Source organism: Orcinus orca, chromosome 9, assembly GCF_937001465.1.
Source record: "Orcinus orca chromosome 9, mOrcOrc1.1, whole genome shotgun sequence".
Taxonomy (NCBI): Eukaryota; Metazoa; Chordata; class Mammalia; order Artiodactyla; family Delphinidae; genus Orcinus; species Orcinus orca.
In genome coordinates, this window is record NC_064567.1 from 18628623 (window position 1) to 18643600 (window position 14978).

Consider the following 14978-nt stretch of genomic DNA (forward strand, 5'->3'; position numbering starts at 1 on the left):
TAGATGTCTCTAAAGCTGTCTGTTTGAGAGCTAATAACACTGATATTTTACTCTATGCAGAGTGCAGTGCGCATAAATGAAATAGAAGGCATGGTTCCTGTCCATATTGCGGATAATAAAGAGAAACTACCAGACAACGACTGAGAGTTGGTTGGCAATTAACTTACATTTTTACACCTAAATGATAAGCCATGTCCTTGGGTAGAAAAACTGGCAGTGGTCTAACAATCCAAACAGAGACAAACAAACGACTGTCAAACTGACACTGTATCCGAAAGCCTCTGTAAAGCTATTAGCATCGCATAAATAATTGTATTAGTCAATGACCTGCATTGGTAATTATTTTTATTTTGTTGCATAGGTTCTCTTTGCAGTTTTCTAAAATAGTCTTTCAAGATTTCAAAGCATGATTTTATGCTAGCGTGATTTCATGTAACCCAAATCCCATCGCCTTGAGCTCCACAAAGTAGACACTGTATAGAAAAGCAGAATGAAAATTATAGTAACTATTATTGCCATAGTGATGACAATAGAGATCCTTGTGGGGAAGTCACCCTCATCCTCCTGGCCTTACAGGGCCTTTTCTCCATGCTTCAATGACAGCAGTTGCAAATACAAAATGATCCTGTCAGTGGCTGTCAGGGGAGAAGGAGAAAAAAATTCTTATGGACACCATCCATTGACTGTTATCTTTCTCAGTGCTTGAGGGCCCATTAAAACTGACAGAAAGCTTTCAGAATTACCTTCCTTCATTATCTTGCTAGTCATAAATGTAAAGGCCATAATGAAAGTATCTCTTTCTGCTAGGCTCATCTTACTGCTTGCCTGCTTCTTTTTTTCCAGTGTCTTAAAAACTCCTCCAAGGGATTTTTCTCTACCCTCACCCCCATAGGACATAGCTAGCTAACTGACATAAGGATGAAGGGGGCAGAAAGTATAAAAATGGAAACCCAGTGTGTTTTTTGTAGTTTTCAATAACTTAATCAGCATTTTCAGCAAAGCAAGCTTTGCCACTGTCATTCTATTGAGAAAAGTGTCTTAAGGCAGTTAGTTAGGACCTGTTAAAGAGTAAATTTCAAAAAGTTAAAAAGAGGGCTTCCCTGGTGGCACAGTGGTTGAGAGTCTGCCTGCCGATGCAGGGGACACGAGTTCGTGCCCCGGTCCGGGAAGATCCCACATGCCGTGGAGTGGCTGGGCCCGTGAGCCATAGCTGCTGAGCCTGCGTGTCCAGAGCCTGTGCTCCGCAACGGGAGAGGCCACAACAGTGAGAGGCCCGTGTACCGCAAAAAAACAAAAAAAAAGTTAAAAAGATTATCATACAAAAATAGAAACACGTGTGAAAGATTTTATTCAACACATCAATTTATGAGGGAACCAGTAAGATGTTAACAGGGTATTCAGAGTCCACAAACAGAGACATTCTGAAATAAGTCCACTAGGTTAGAGATAAAACTGGTTTATGCCCTACAGGACATTAAACTCTAGCCTTTAGAGTTATATATTTCTAAATGTTTCTCTCTTTTCATCTGCACATCTACTCTCTGTCTATCCCCATTCAACAGATGAGGTAACTGAGGCCCACAGAATTTAAATAACTAGGCCCAACGACAAGCAGTGGTGCTGAAATCCAAACCTAGAATGACCAACTCCACTGTCTACCTTCAACTACCGCTTTTGCAGGTGGAAAATGTGAGGCAAGATAAAGGTACACAAGATGTCTCAGAAAAAAAATGTTATCAGCTAATGTTCTTAAACATAAATAAAAGAACTCAGAGAATAACCCTTTCATATAGAATCATAGCATGTCAGAACTAGAAAGGACTTAAAAGCCCACGTTATTCCAACTCTCCCTTTTATAGAAGAAGAAATTGATGGCCCTCCAAGGATAATGACTTACCCAAACTCACCTGACTTGTTAGCAGCCAAGCAGGAATTAAAGTCAACACCTCTCCTTGCTCAATCTTTGCTGTCGCTAGTTCACCAAAATTCCCCCTATGCTGGAACTGTATGAATAGAATCCCCTAATTTGGAATTCTGGGCATCAAAATAGAAGGCATTCTCTCTAGAAAAGTTATTTTACCAGGTAGAGAAGACAGAATTAGGCAGAGGGAGGGAGGGGAGGGGAGGGAATATTTTGTCAAAAGTCTTCCTATTAGCATAAGACGTCAATAATTGCTTCTATTTATTCATTGCTTACTGTAAACCAGGCCTGTGCTAAGTGCTGTAGATATGTCTCAGTTAATTATTCCAACTGCTCTCCAAAATAGGAATTGATATCCCCATTTTACAAAGGAAAAGAATGATGCTCAAAAATGCTAAGCAAGTTGCTCAGTCACAAAATTTGTATCCAAACCGAAATTCCAACACAAGTCTTCCTGGATCCAAAGCCCCTGATCTTAACCATTAATACTCTGCTTTCTCCAGAAGTATGAATTAGTTTCTCAGGAAGTAACTGTGAGGCACAGAGAGTCTGGCCCTGGTGAGGTACTAAAGGGTGTGTGTGTGTGTGTGTGTGTGTGTGTGTGTGTGTGTGTGTGTGTGTGTGTGTGTGTGTGTGTGTGTGTGTGTGTGTGTGTGTGTGTGTGTGTGTGTGTGTGTGTGTGTGTGTGTGTGTGTGTGTGTGTGTGTGTGTGTGTGTGTGTGTGTGTGTCTGTCTGTCTGTTGGGGGCCAGGCAGGACAACAACTTAAGATTAAAATGATTAAAATGTTAAAATGATGACCAGAAGCGGCTATATACAGTCTTTTGGAAGAAGATATGAGGATGTTATGCTAGGACATTCAGAAGAAGATCAAAGAAGAGCAGAAGGAATTCAGGAAGAAATCATCACAGAAGGGATAGAAAGGAAAGGGCGTTTGAGAGACATGAGGTTTAATAACCAAAGCCTCCCAATGGCACTAAATAATAAAAACAGAAGGAAGGGCAAACAGAAGTCAGGTGAATGAACTGTGCCAGAAATCCCACCACAGCCACACACTTCAAAAAGCACAACATATTTCATCTAGTTAAGAGCAAGTTTGCAATGGTGGCGCTCTGTGGGAAAGCAAACCATGCAGGCCGTGATGTAAAACACAGGAAATACACAGGTCATTATTATCAGCAATTAAATTACACAACCTATGTAAGAGGGGTCTGTTTCAGGTGCTGGCGATATAAAAGTTAAAGTCTGTATCTCTTTAATCAAGAGATCTGCATTATTGTTGGGGCAGCAGGATACAGAGATTTTCTAAATGAATTAAAAGTACACAGGAGAGGGCTTCCCTGGTGGCGCAGTGGATGAGAGTCCGCCTGCTGATGCTCTGCAACGGGAGAGGCCACAACAGTGAGAGGCCCGCATACCGCAAAAAACAAAAAAAAAAGGACACAGGAGAAATTAAGTCCCACCTGATTGATTTCTAGTTAATGTTACAGGCCCTCAGGGAGGGACTGAGTTGGAGGCAACATGACCACCACTTTCCCTTTACCACTCTTGGAAAATAGGACTCACTCCTTGAGGTGGATAAAGCAGGGCCCCAGCCTGGTCCATGGGAGTGGTCTGTTGAGATCAAATCTGTGTCCCACGACAGGGATGCTCAGAAGCTTCATAGATGAGGTAAGAATTGAGTTAAGGTCTTCAAGAAAGGAGGAGAAACACAGGAAGAGGTGCTGGACAGTCCCAAAATGGGAAGTGGCATAAATAGAGGCAAAGAGGCTGGCCTGGATGTTTCAGGAAGAATCTCTGAGAAGTCACTGATATTGAAAGAAAACCTGCTCACAGGAAATTGGAAAGATGGGGAAGGGTGCTGCCTTCCTGGGAGAAATGGAGCATGAGTGAAGAAGTGGATGAAACTGGCTCATGTGTCAAAATGTCTTAGCAGAGCCTAGGGGATAACACTTTGAAAGAGGGGGAGAAAAGATGGGCCTGGTGAGAGATTCTGACAGCCATGAGGGGAAGGCAGGAACCTTATAATTCTTGTAATGGACAGTTTCACATAGATGATGCTTTCCCATGAGATTAATAGGAGACTCTGTTGGTCTCTGATATACTGTGTATTTTGGGCACTTTACACGACATACATCTACACCTTATGGCCAAACTTCCTTAGTTACCTCTCTTCACTGAGGGCCCCTCCTTTCCTTGCAAAAAGTGCCTTGTCCATAACAGATGCTTTATAAACATATATTGACTACACAAAAGCTTGGCTTTACAGTGAGAACATGGAATGTAGCTGCCACTTCACTCCTCCTGAGTGAAATCACATCTGTGTAGATGAGTGTTTGGAATTAAAACAGCAGGATGCCTGTCTCAGAACAGAGTATCTGGACTCTCAAGCTGCCAAAGAAATAAAAAGACACAAACCAGCATTCAAAGGGTCTGATAGGACTTCTTTAGAGTCAGACCTGGCTAATCAAAGCCAGTCCTCATGCCTGCCTCCCAAGGTTACAGAGAGAGTTAAATGAGATGAGTGTGAAATTGGCTGACTCACATTCAGCCAATGGTGTGAGGGGTAGATTGCAAATATGGCCACCAATTCTTCTTATCCCTGTACACACCCCTTGCAGTGTGACTTTAGCCCGTCCCATCAAGTGGTAGAGTCTACTTCTCCACTCCTAGAATCTGGGCTTGGCCATGTAACTCGCTCTGGCCAACAGAACAGTAGCAAATGTGGCACCAGCAGAGACTTGGAAGTGCTTGGGCTTTGGGACGCTGTGATCACCCTGTGAAGAAGCCAGGGCCAGCCTAGTGGATAATGAGAAGTAATGGCCTAGCTCTCTGGGGCCTTGGCCAGCTACTCCCATTGCCAGACATGCAAATGAAGCCAGCCTCGGTCATCCAGTACCAGCCACCGACCTGCCAACTGATCTAAGATTCCTGAGGGAACCCAGCAAAAACCAGACCAGAAGAACTGCTCAGTCAACTCAAAAAATCATGAACTAAATAAATGGTCATTTTAAGCCACTAATACCTGGGATGGTTCGAAAAGGCAGCAAAAGTTAATATACAGTGCATGAATTGCCTACAGTCTCACCCAACTGGTTAGTGACAGATTGAATTTAGAATCTTTATCTTTGACTCTCACTCAAGTGATTATTTTCATATTGGCCTTTGCTACTGTCAGTATTATCTTCCATCAAAAACAAATATTTGCTGCTATAAAGCCCAAAAGAGAAGCTGCAAATCTTTCCAACAACGCAGGTATATTAGTTAGGGCTCTCCAGAGAAACGAAACCAATAGGATATTTATATAATATTTACAATAAGGAATTGCCTCACATGATTAGAGAGGCTAGAAGTCCCAAGAACTGAAGTTGGTAAGCTGGAGACTCAGCAGAGCTGATGATATAAATTCCAGTCCAAGAGCAGAAGACAGATGTCCCAGCTCAACAGTCAGACAAGCAGAGTTCCCTCTCATTCAGTCTCTTTGTTCTGTTCGGGTCATTAAATGATTGAACGAGGCTCACCCACATTAGGGAAGGCAATGTGCTTTACCCAGTCTACTGATTCAGATGTTAATCTCATCGAGAAACACTCTCACAAATGTATCCAGAATAATGTTTGACCAAATGTCTGGGCACCCCATGGCCCAGTCAAGTTGACATGTAACATTAACCATCATAGAAGGTGACACTTATGGGTGGTTTCTAAGTAAGGTATGGAAGGAAAGTCCTTTGGAGTCTGTGAAAAAGAACAAATCTCACATCTTTTACTGTCTTTGTACCAACCACCCTGTCCAGCCAAGTGGCCTTGAACATCAGCCTCCATTTCATGTCCCACTGTATGGGAAGCACTCTTGCTTTCCTTAAGATCTATGATGATGCAAACCACTAAGAGTATTAAAAAAGTCTAGGATGCACACAGAAATGATAGCAACAACAACAACAATAATAAAGCCACACTTGCACGAAAACGTACAAGTAGATAAGAGGTAGCTTTGGAATACTTTTCCCTTCAAATGAAACATTATATATTCAAAAGTAGAAAGAAGATGGTAAAGAGAAATCATACCTTGAGTCATGCCGCAGGGCCTTTTAGTGAGTCATGGGACTCTTTACAGAGTCTTGCAGATACAAAGAGCTCTGAATACGCATAGTATTTTCATGATAAATAAATGGAGGCTTAGGGCATTTTTCAAAGTTCATTAATTAGTGAGTTCCCCTCAAGCAGCTCTCACTCTGTCATGTTTTGATTTTTGTTCCTGACCAAGTCATGTTACTAAAGAGTCCATGTTGACTGTGAATTCATTCAGAAAGTGATTTATGGCTTTTATAAAACTCTTTTGCATAAAAATCATCTTGGAGAAATCTGATTTTAACTATTTAAGTACTGAGTTGCTTTTTATACTATGCCTTTTAAAAAACTGTGGTAAAATACAGATAACATAAAATTCACCATCATAACCATTTTTTTTTTTTTTTTTTTTTTTTTTTTTGCGGTACGCGGGCCTCTCACTGCTGTGGCCTCTCCCGTTGCGGAGCACAGGCTCCGGACGCGCAGGCTCAGCGGCCATGGCTCACGGGCCCAGCCGCTCCGCGGCATGTGGGATCCTCCCGGACCGGGGCACGAACCCGTGTCCCCTGCATCGGCAGGCGGACTCTCAACCACTGCGCCACCAGGGAAGCCCCATAACCATTTTTAAGTGTACAGTTCAGTACCATTAAGTATATTCACACTGTTGTGCAATCATCACCATCATCCATCCCCAGAATTCTTTTCGTTGTGCAAAACTGAAATTCTATACCCATTAAATAATAACTTCCTATTTGTCCCTTACCTCAGCCCTTGGAAATCACCATTCCACCCTCTGTCTCTCGGAATCTGACTAGTCTCGGTACCTCATATCAAGTACAATCATCAGTATATGCCTTTCTGTGACTGGCTTATTTCACATAGCATAATGTCCTAAAGGTTTAGCCGTGTTGTAGCATGTGTCAAAATTTTCTTCCTCTTTAAGGCTGAATCCTATTTCACTGTATGTATAGGCCACATTTTGCTTATCCATTTATCTGTCAGGGGACACTTGGGTTGCTTCCACCTTTTGGCTATTGTGAATAATGCTGCTATGAACATGGGTGTGCAGAGACCCTGCATCCAATTCTTTTGGGTATATACCTAGAAGTGAAATTGCTGGATCATGAGATAATTCTATCTCACTTTGTAGTGAACGGCCATACTGTTTTCCACAGCAGCTGTACACTTTACATTCCCACCAAAAGAGCACAAGTTTTCCAATTTCTCCATATCCTCACCAACACTTGTTATTTTCTGTTTTTTGTGTGTGTTTGTTTGTTTTCTGTGATAGTAGCCACCCTAATTGGTGTGAAGTTGTATCTCCTTGGGCTTTGGTTTGCATTTCTCTAATGATTAGTGACATTGAGCATCTTTTCATGTGATTATTGGTCATTTGTATATCTTCTCTGGCGAAGTATCTGTTCAGGTCCTCTGCCCATTTAAAACTCACGTTGCTTGTTTTTCTGTTGTTGAGTTGTAGGAGTTCTTCATATAATCTGGATACTAATCTTTCATCAGATATATGATTTGCTAATATTTTCTCTCATTCTAAGGGCTGCATTCTCACTCTATTGATTATATACTTTGATGCACAGTTTTTTATTTTGATTTAGTCCAATTTATTTATTTTTACTTTTGTTATCTGTGCTTTTGGTGTCATATCTGAGAAACCACTGCCAAATCCAATGTCATGAAGCTTTTGTCCTATGTTTTCTTCTAATAATTTTATAGTTTTAGGTCTTACGGTTTGGGCTTTGATTCATTTTGAGTTAATTTTTATATATGGTGCAAGGCAAGGGTCCAGCTTCATCTGCATGTGGACATCCACTTTTCCCAACATCATTTGTTGAAAGGACACTACTACTTTTAAAAATATTTTCAATTCTTAAAAAAGAAAAAAACCCGGGGCTTCCCTGGTGGCACAGTGGTTGAGAGTCCGCCTGCTGATGCAGGGGACATGGGTTCATGCCCCGGTCCGGGAAGATCCCACATGCCACGGAGCGGCTGGGTCCGTGAGCCATGGCCACTGGGCCTGCGCGTCCGGAGCCTGCGCGTCCAGAGCCTGTGCTCCGCAACGGGATAGACCACGGCAGTAAGAGGCCTGCGTACCGCAAAAAACAAACAAACAAACAAACAAAAACCCCAAGACTGTCTCTTCAGGCAGAGAGCATTAACACTATTAACACTATACAAGATGGGACTGACAATAGGGTAGGCACTACTGAGCACCTGATCAGTATTAATTTAATAATCTGTGAGACATAGACACTGGTTAGTTTCCCTTTCTCCCTGTCCCTTCTGTTTCCTTCCAATCTCTGTATCCCTGGAGGGGTTAACTCCTGCAGACAGTATCACCTGGATCCCTTGCCCTCTGTCTTTTAATTGATTTTGCCCAATGGAAGGTAGAGGATAGGGGACAGGCAAGAGAATGGTCAGAATTTCCCTCACACCTGTATCACTCTGTGACCGTGGTTCCTGTCCGAAGGTCCCTTTTCACGGCTTCAACTAAGGCATTGTTTATATACCATTCAGCCATAGAGCTATGATTACAGTTTGGGCATAGAAGTAAACCCAGGGGTGGATTATATTAAGCAATAATTTATATCAGAGGCTAACGAGAGATGGCAGAAATCTGGGACTATCCAAGTATTCTATTCCTTTAAATCTTGCTCCTTTAAGTCATCTCTCAAAGGAATCATGTCTTTCCTCATCTCATTTCTCTTCTATGCATTTGAATCTAACTGATGGGCAAACTCAATCCACACCAAAGCCTGCCTCAGTTATTGAACTAATCTGATTGGTCCGGAAAAGACATCTACTATCTAGCTATCTACTTGAATTAAATCATTCTGTAAACTACCCCTAGAATTTTATACCTTAGGGGTGAATCTCAGGCACAAGTAGTCAGTATAGCATTTCCCACACCTACCATCTACCATTATTGCTGATTCAATTCATAAGACAATGCTTCTGTACTTACAGATATCCCCAGCTACCTCCGGCCAGCAGCTATCAGGTTTACACCTTGGAAGAGAATAATCAGTGCACTACTTGCGGGATATTTTGTAAACCCAACCTATTCCAAGGATGACAGTCTTCACAACTTACCAGGTTACAAGGCTAATTCTTAGTCCTTTGCCATCTCAAAAATTACCCTTTATGTTAACATTTTAAAGAAATAAATGGATATGGATCATAGTTATAAATATAGGTGGAGAGATCTTCATGCCCAATCAGTTCATACTTATTCAAATAACGACTAGGAAGCTAGGAGACAGGACTTCCAAACTTGATTCCTATCTCCCCAACCAACCATTTCTCAAAGAAGCTACCAAGTCTTCTTAGACAAACCCTAAACAATATTTTATATTTTCATTATGCTTGTTTTAAAAAATGAAAGTAAAAAGACAAAGTATTTTTCACCCTGGCAATAAACCTGCACAAGCAGAGAATTAGATGTCAGAATCTTTAGGAGCAGCTGCATTATTTAGCTGATGAATTAATAGGAATTTGTAGAAGAAGAGGTAGGATTTAAAGTTAAAGCTGAATAACAACTAGGTTTTAGTGTCATTAAAATTCTTCTTTCAGCTGCTACTAATTTTCTTTTTGAACACAAAAGACATTAGTTTTTCTGAGTAAAGAGGAAAAAGATCTATATTGTTTTACAACAGTACCCACTGAAGAGGCTGCCACTGTAGTAAGAGGCAGTCGTTTGAATTGTGTAGACAGGAATAGATGAACAGAAGAGAGGAAGATTGAGAAAGGAAAGAATGTGCTGGGATGCTTGCGAATTTAGAAAGCATGAGCAAACTTAGAATGGAAACAGTAAGACTGTTTCTAGTGGTAGGAAAACAGATGAAGGAGAGTAAGAAGAAATAGCACCTGGATCCCTACCTTGACATAGGGGGCATTATTGAGAAAAAGATCAGGTGCTTCGAAAGGGAAGATTGGGGGCGTCATGTGAGGCCAAAGACAAGTCCAATTAATGAGAAATTACAGTGTGGCTATTGGTTTTAAGCCTTAAGCAAATTTCCATCATTCAGATACTGGTTGGTATTTGGTACTTACTTGGGGAGAAGGACTTGGATTTATAGCATGGTTATGTTTTACCACCCTTCCTTCCCCTCCCCCCAAAATGCTGGTCTACTATTCATGTTGCCATGACTATCCACCCACCTAACTCCTGATTAGCAATATTAAATATGGAAATGAAATACATTTCATTGTTAAGCAGGTCCATTAATGTATTAATTGAGAGAAAAAGAGCATAAGCATTTTAATTATGTGACTGACTGCAGAATGTGGGCTGTAAGCTGTCAAAATTACAATTCTGAGCTCAACCATTCAAAAACCGAACCATCTAGAGAGAGGAAACACCATAGCATGAGTAATGTGTGGAAATCCCAAAATAGGGACTAGGGTTACTGCCAAACCTCAATCAAGACTGTTTAAAAAATTGGACATTCTTCTTGAAGGAAGTCTGGTAAACACACAGCTCCTGAAGAAAAGCAGCAAATTGAAGAGAGCTGACTCCATAGCTTTTGATCCACTCTACTAGAATAGAGGAACAAGAACTCCCTCTCAAGGAGCAGCAGTTAAAAAGAGAGCTGCCAAGAGAGGCTGAGATAAGAAAGGAATGACTCAGCAAGAAGATGGCAGCCGCTTCAAAATTAAATGTGGGTCAGAGCCTCATTCCTTCCTACCCTTCCTAACGGCTCCTCTGAGGGCAGTTCTGTTAGCTTTGCAGTCATCCCTTAACGACAAAAGCAAACATTCCACGACCACATCAGAGCATTAAAAGGGGTCACAAGTTAGTTAGCAAATGGCAGTCTCTCTTCAGAATTTACATACTAAACAGAAGCTTCTATTCCTGGAATTTCTCTTAGGGAGACAAGATAAATAAGAAAAGGTGCCTATGCTAACCCTTGGTCTAGTAGGAGAAACTTAAGTATAGATGATTCATCAAGATGCGTCAGTTTTTTTGTTTTGCTTTTTTTTTGGCGGTACGCGGGCCTCTCACTGTTGTGGCCTCTCCCGTTGCGGAGCACAGGCTCTGGACGCACAGGCTCCAGATGCGCAGGCTCAGCGGCCATGGCTCATGGGCCCAGCCACTCCGCGGCATGTGGGATCTTCCCGGACCGGGGCACGAACCCGTGTTCCCTGCATCGGCAGGCGGACTCTCAACCACTGCGCCACCAGGGAAGCCCAAGATGGGTGAGTTTTGTAATACAATGTGAGAGATGCTAATGATGGAGCCATGGACCAAGAGCTAAGGAAAGCAGAGGGGGCTGTGGCTACCTGAGCCCTTTTAGAACCCAGCCATTCTCACTATCGTAGGCTAGTGAACAAGCACCAGTGTCAAATCGAGTGAGGAGAGAAAGGGCATGCCCATGGTTTCCCCTTTGTTTGGGTCCCCTAATTCGCTAGACTGATTCTAGATGCCTTCCTTCCTCAGTATTTATGAAAAAATACCTCATTGCCCCTGTTTCTCAGGAGACTCTGTGGAACTGTAAATTATTTCATGTGTTTCCCCTGAAAATCTAGGATGTCACCCTCCCTAGCAAATTAACAAGCAGCTGGCCCACCCAGTATTGCTACCATTTCTAACACAGCTAAAGGAATTTCACAATAAGGGCACCTGGTATGTGGCAGGCATTACGCTAGGTTCTTTACATACTCTGTTTCTTAATATTCACAACAATGGGAATTACTATTCCCATTTTACAAACCAGAAGACAGAGTTTAAGAGGTTAGGTGACCTGCTTAAGAGTGCATATGGCCAGTAGGTGGTAGAGCAAAAAACATAAGCCTAGGTCTCTGACCCCAAAGCCCATGCTCTTTCTACCACATTCTGTGCATCCCATGGAAAACTGAAGTATAATTAAGTACCAGTGAAATCTCTTAGAGGAAAAAAAGCTGATTAGTTTAACGAGTAGAATTAAAAACTGATACCCAGGTTGGAGCATACCCTATTTGCAGACCTAGCATCTATTACCCCCAACCTCTGCTGCACCCCTCCTTCCTAACAGCACTTCAACCTCCTCCAGGAACCCTGCCTTCCAGAAGCCAAGTGCTGCTTCCAGGAGGCTGGCCCCATGCAGTGGCAGCCCCTGCTGAGGGCCTTGATTCATTTCAGTCAATCAGAGTGTCCTGTTGCCTGCTGGTGACTGATTTAGGTTGATCACGTGGCACTTGTCTGGCCAATGGTATGTCTCTACTGGAGGGGCTTCTGGGTCTCCTCTAAAAAAAAATGGTTCAGAGGCAGAGATGGTCTCTTCTTACGTGGATTGGTGACACTCCCACATAGGGCTCTTGGAACTGCGTTAGTATAACATCACCAACCTCTGTAGTGGTGGGATGGGGTCAGACGGAGCCTGGGTTTCCTAAAATGGCCACCTTCTGCCCAGGCCAAGGACCACCTTGTGTCTTTCATTATTTCCCTTGATGACGGAACTCACTCTTGAATGTTTCCAATGGTTAACCTGTTACTTGAGCTATTTAGTGCTTTTTTTTTCCTTTTGGTAGAATCTGGGGCAGTTAATAACTTCCCATTCACTTCTGTTTTGTAATTTAGAGAGCTTTCTCTGTGAAATGCAGAGCAATTTCGCAGAAGCCATAGGAAACTTCTCTCCCCATGTTCTTTTGTAAGATCAAATAGGTATCTGTCAACAAAGGGCAGTCAACTTGGGCTCGAGCTCTTTAATGTGATAATGAGATAATGCCGGGTCTCTGATTTCTCTGGGGCTCTTCAAGGGTCCGCCAACTGCACCCCGCATGCACCTCTTCTCCCAATTTGGTCTCCTCTCAGCATGCTCCTCCTACTTGTCTGTCAAATTCAAATGAATTTCTCAATACTCTCTGTTCTTTATACTCTTAAAACTTTTCACACTACAACTTTATGCTCACAGGGCACCCCAGATTTTTATCCTTGAATTCAATTCCACAAATGCTTATGGAGGACCTACTATGTGCAAAGCACTATGATAAGCACAGTGCAAAATACAGCCTGAGGGAAGTCTCTGCCCTCAGGTAGTGTATACTCTAGTAAGCCCCATAAAATACCTCAAAACTTTAAAAATATTAATTATATGTTGAAATGGTAATATTTTGGACATATTGGGTTAAACAAGCTATTTTATTAAAATGTTAAATTTTATTAACATTAATTTCACCTGTTTGTTTTCACCTTTAAATGTGGCTACTAGAAATTAATTACTTGTGGTTCACTGTTGCGTATTGGTTTGATATGATTTCAAATCCACTTGCTTATGACAAAGACCAAAAAAAAAAGTTGTTTTTAGAAGTGGTCTTGAAACTGTGCAACTCAGATTGGAACTTGAACCCACGGTCTTTTAATTGAGATCACACACCTGGTGTCAGGACTTAAGGAAGCTCAGTTTCTTGTTGTCTCCTTACAGAAAGAATTCAGTGGGAGACAAAGTGATAGGTAACAAGTGGATTTATTTATAGAGGAACACACTCCACAGACAGAGTGGGGGCCATCTCAGAGGGCAAGGGGCCCTGAACTATGGGGTGGTTAGTTTTTATGGGCTGGGTAATTTCACAGGCTAATGAGGAGGAGGATTTTTCCAACTACTTTGGGGAAGGGGCGGAGATTTCCAGGAACTGGGCCACCCCTCACTTTCTGATCTCTGATGTTAGTCCTGGTAACTGTCATGGCGCTGGTGGGTGTGTCACTTAGCTTATGCTAATATATTACAATGAGCCTATAATGAGGCTCAAGGTCCCCTGGAAGTCAAATCTTCTGCCGTCTTGGACCTCGCTGGTTCTAACCAATATTTGTCATGTCCAACGGCTATGTCATTCTTTTAAAGGTTGTGCGCTGCCCCCTTCCCTCCAGTTTCAGTTTTGAAATAAGAACGAAGTAAGCTGTGTCCAGATGTCATCATCTCATCTGTTGTCATTGATAAGCACTCTGAGCTCAGCTGCCCAGCGGCCCCGATGGGGGCTTATCGACCAAAACATATGAAAAAGCAAACATGGTGAGGGGACATTTAGATGATAATACCCAGAGTTTGTGAGGACCATCCCAGAGTTTTGGTCTGAGCAAGGCGACTCTTTGCGGACCTAAATAGGTCTCCAAATACCCTTAGGGCCATGGCAAAGGTGCCTCTTTTAGTGGCAGTGGCAAAAGTCACGCAACCGCTCTTGGAGATCACCTTGCCCACCAGCACCATGGCACCATATTCCCTAGAAACACGCTTGAGCCGCAAGGGACTTTGGCCTTTGTGCCGGTAGCTGGACGTCAGCTCTTGGTTGGTCAAGTCATCTCTACCGAGTACCAACTCATATAAAGGTACCTCCTGAACTAAATTTGGACTTTATTCCTTTTGTCTCCCCTTGCCTGGAACAATAGTGTGATTAATCTATCCTTGGATTGGAGTATGTTCTTTCTTTATTGGCTCATTACGAGACATTATCCTGTATGCTATTGGCTTGTGAAATTATTATAATTCCTGCAGTGAACCTGTGTTAAGTAAAATATTGGCAAAGACGGGTTTCCCTGGTGGTGCAGTGGTTAAGAATCCACCTGCCAATGCAGCGGACACATATTCGAGCCCTGGTCTGGGAAGATCCCACATGCCGCAGAGCAACTAAGCCCATGAACCACAACTACTGAGCCTGTGCTCTAGAGCCCGCGAGCCTAGAGCCCGTTGTCCACAACAAGAGAAGCCACCGCAATGAGAAGTCCACGCACCGCAATGAAGAGTAGCCACCACTCACCGCAACTAGAGAAAGCCTGTGTGCAGCAACAAAGACCCAACACAGCCAAAAATAAGTAAATTTAAAAAATATATATTGGCAAAGACAATCTCAGCCTCTGAGCATAATCCGTCCCCCAAATAAAACACATTATATTGTTATAATGAGGCAATGAGGCAATGAGGTAGTGAGTAGTTTGGGTGACACGCCACCATGGGAGCTCTTACCCACTTTTACTTGGCTTCATAAGTTTTGGTGATGAGATT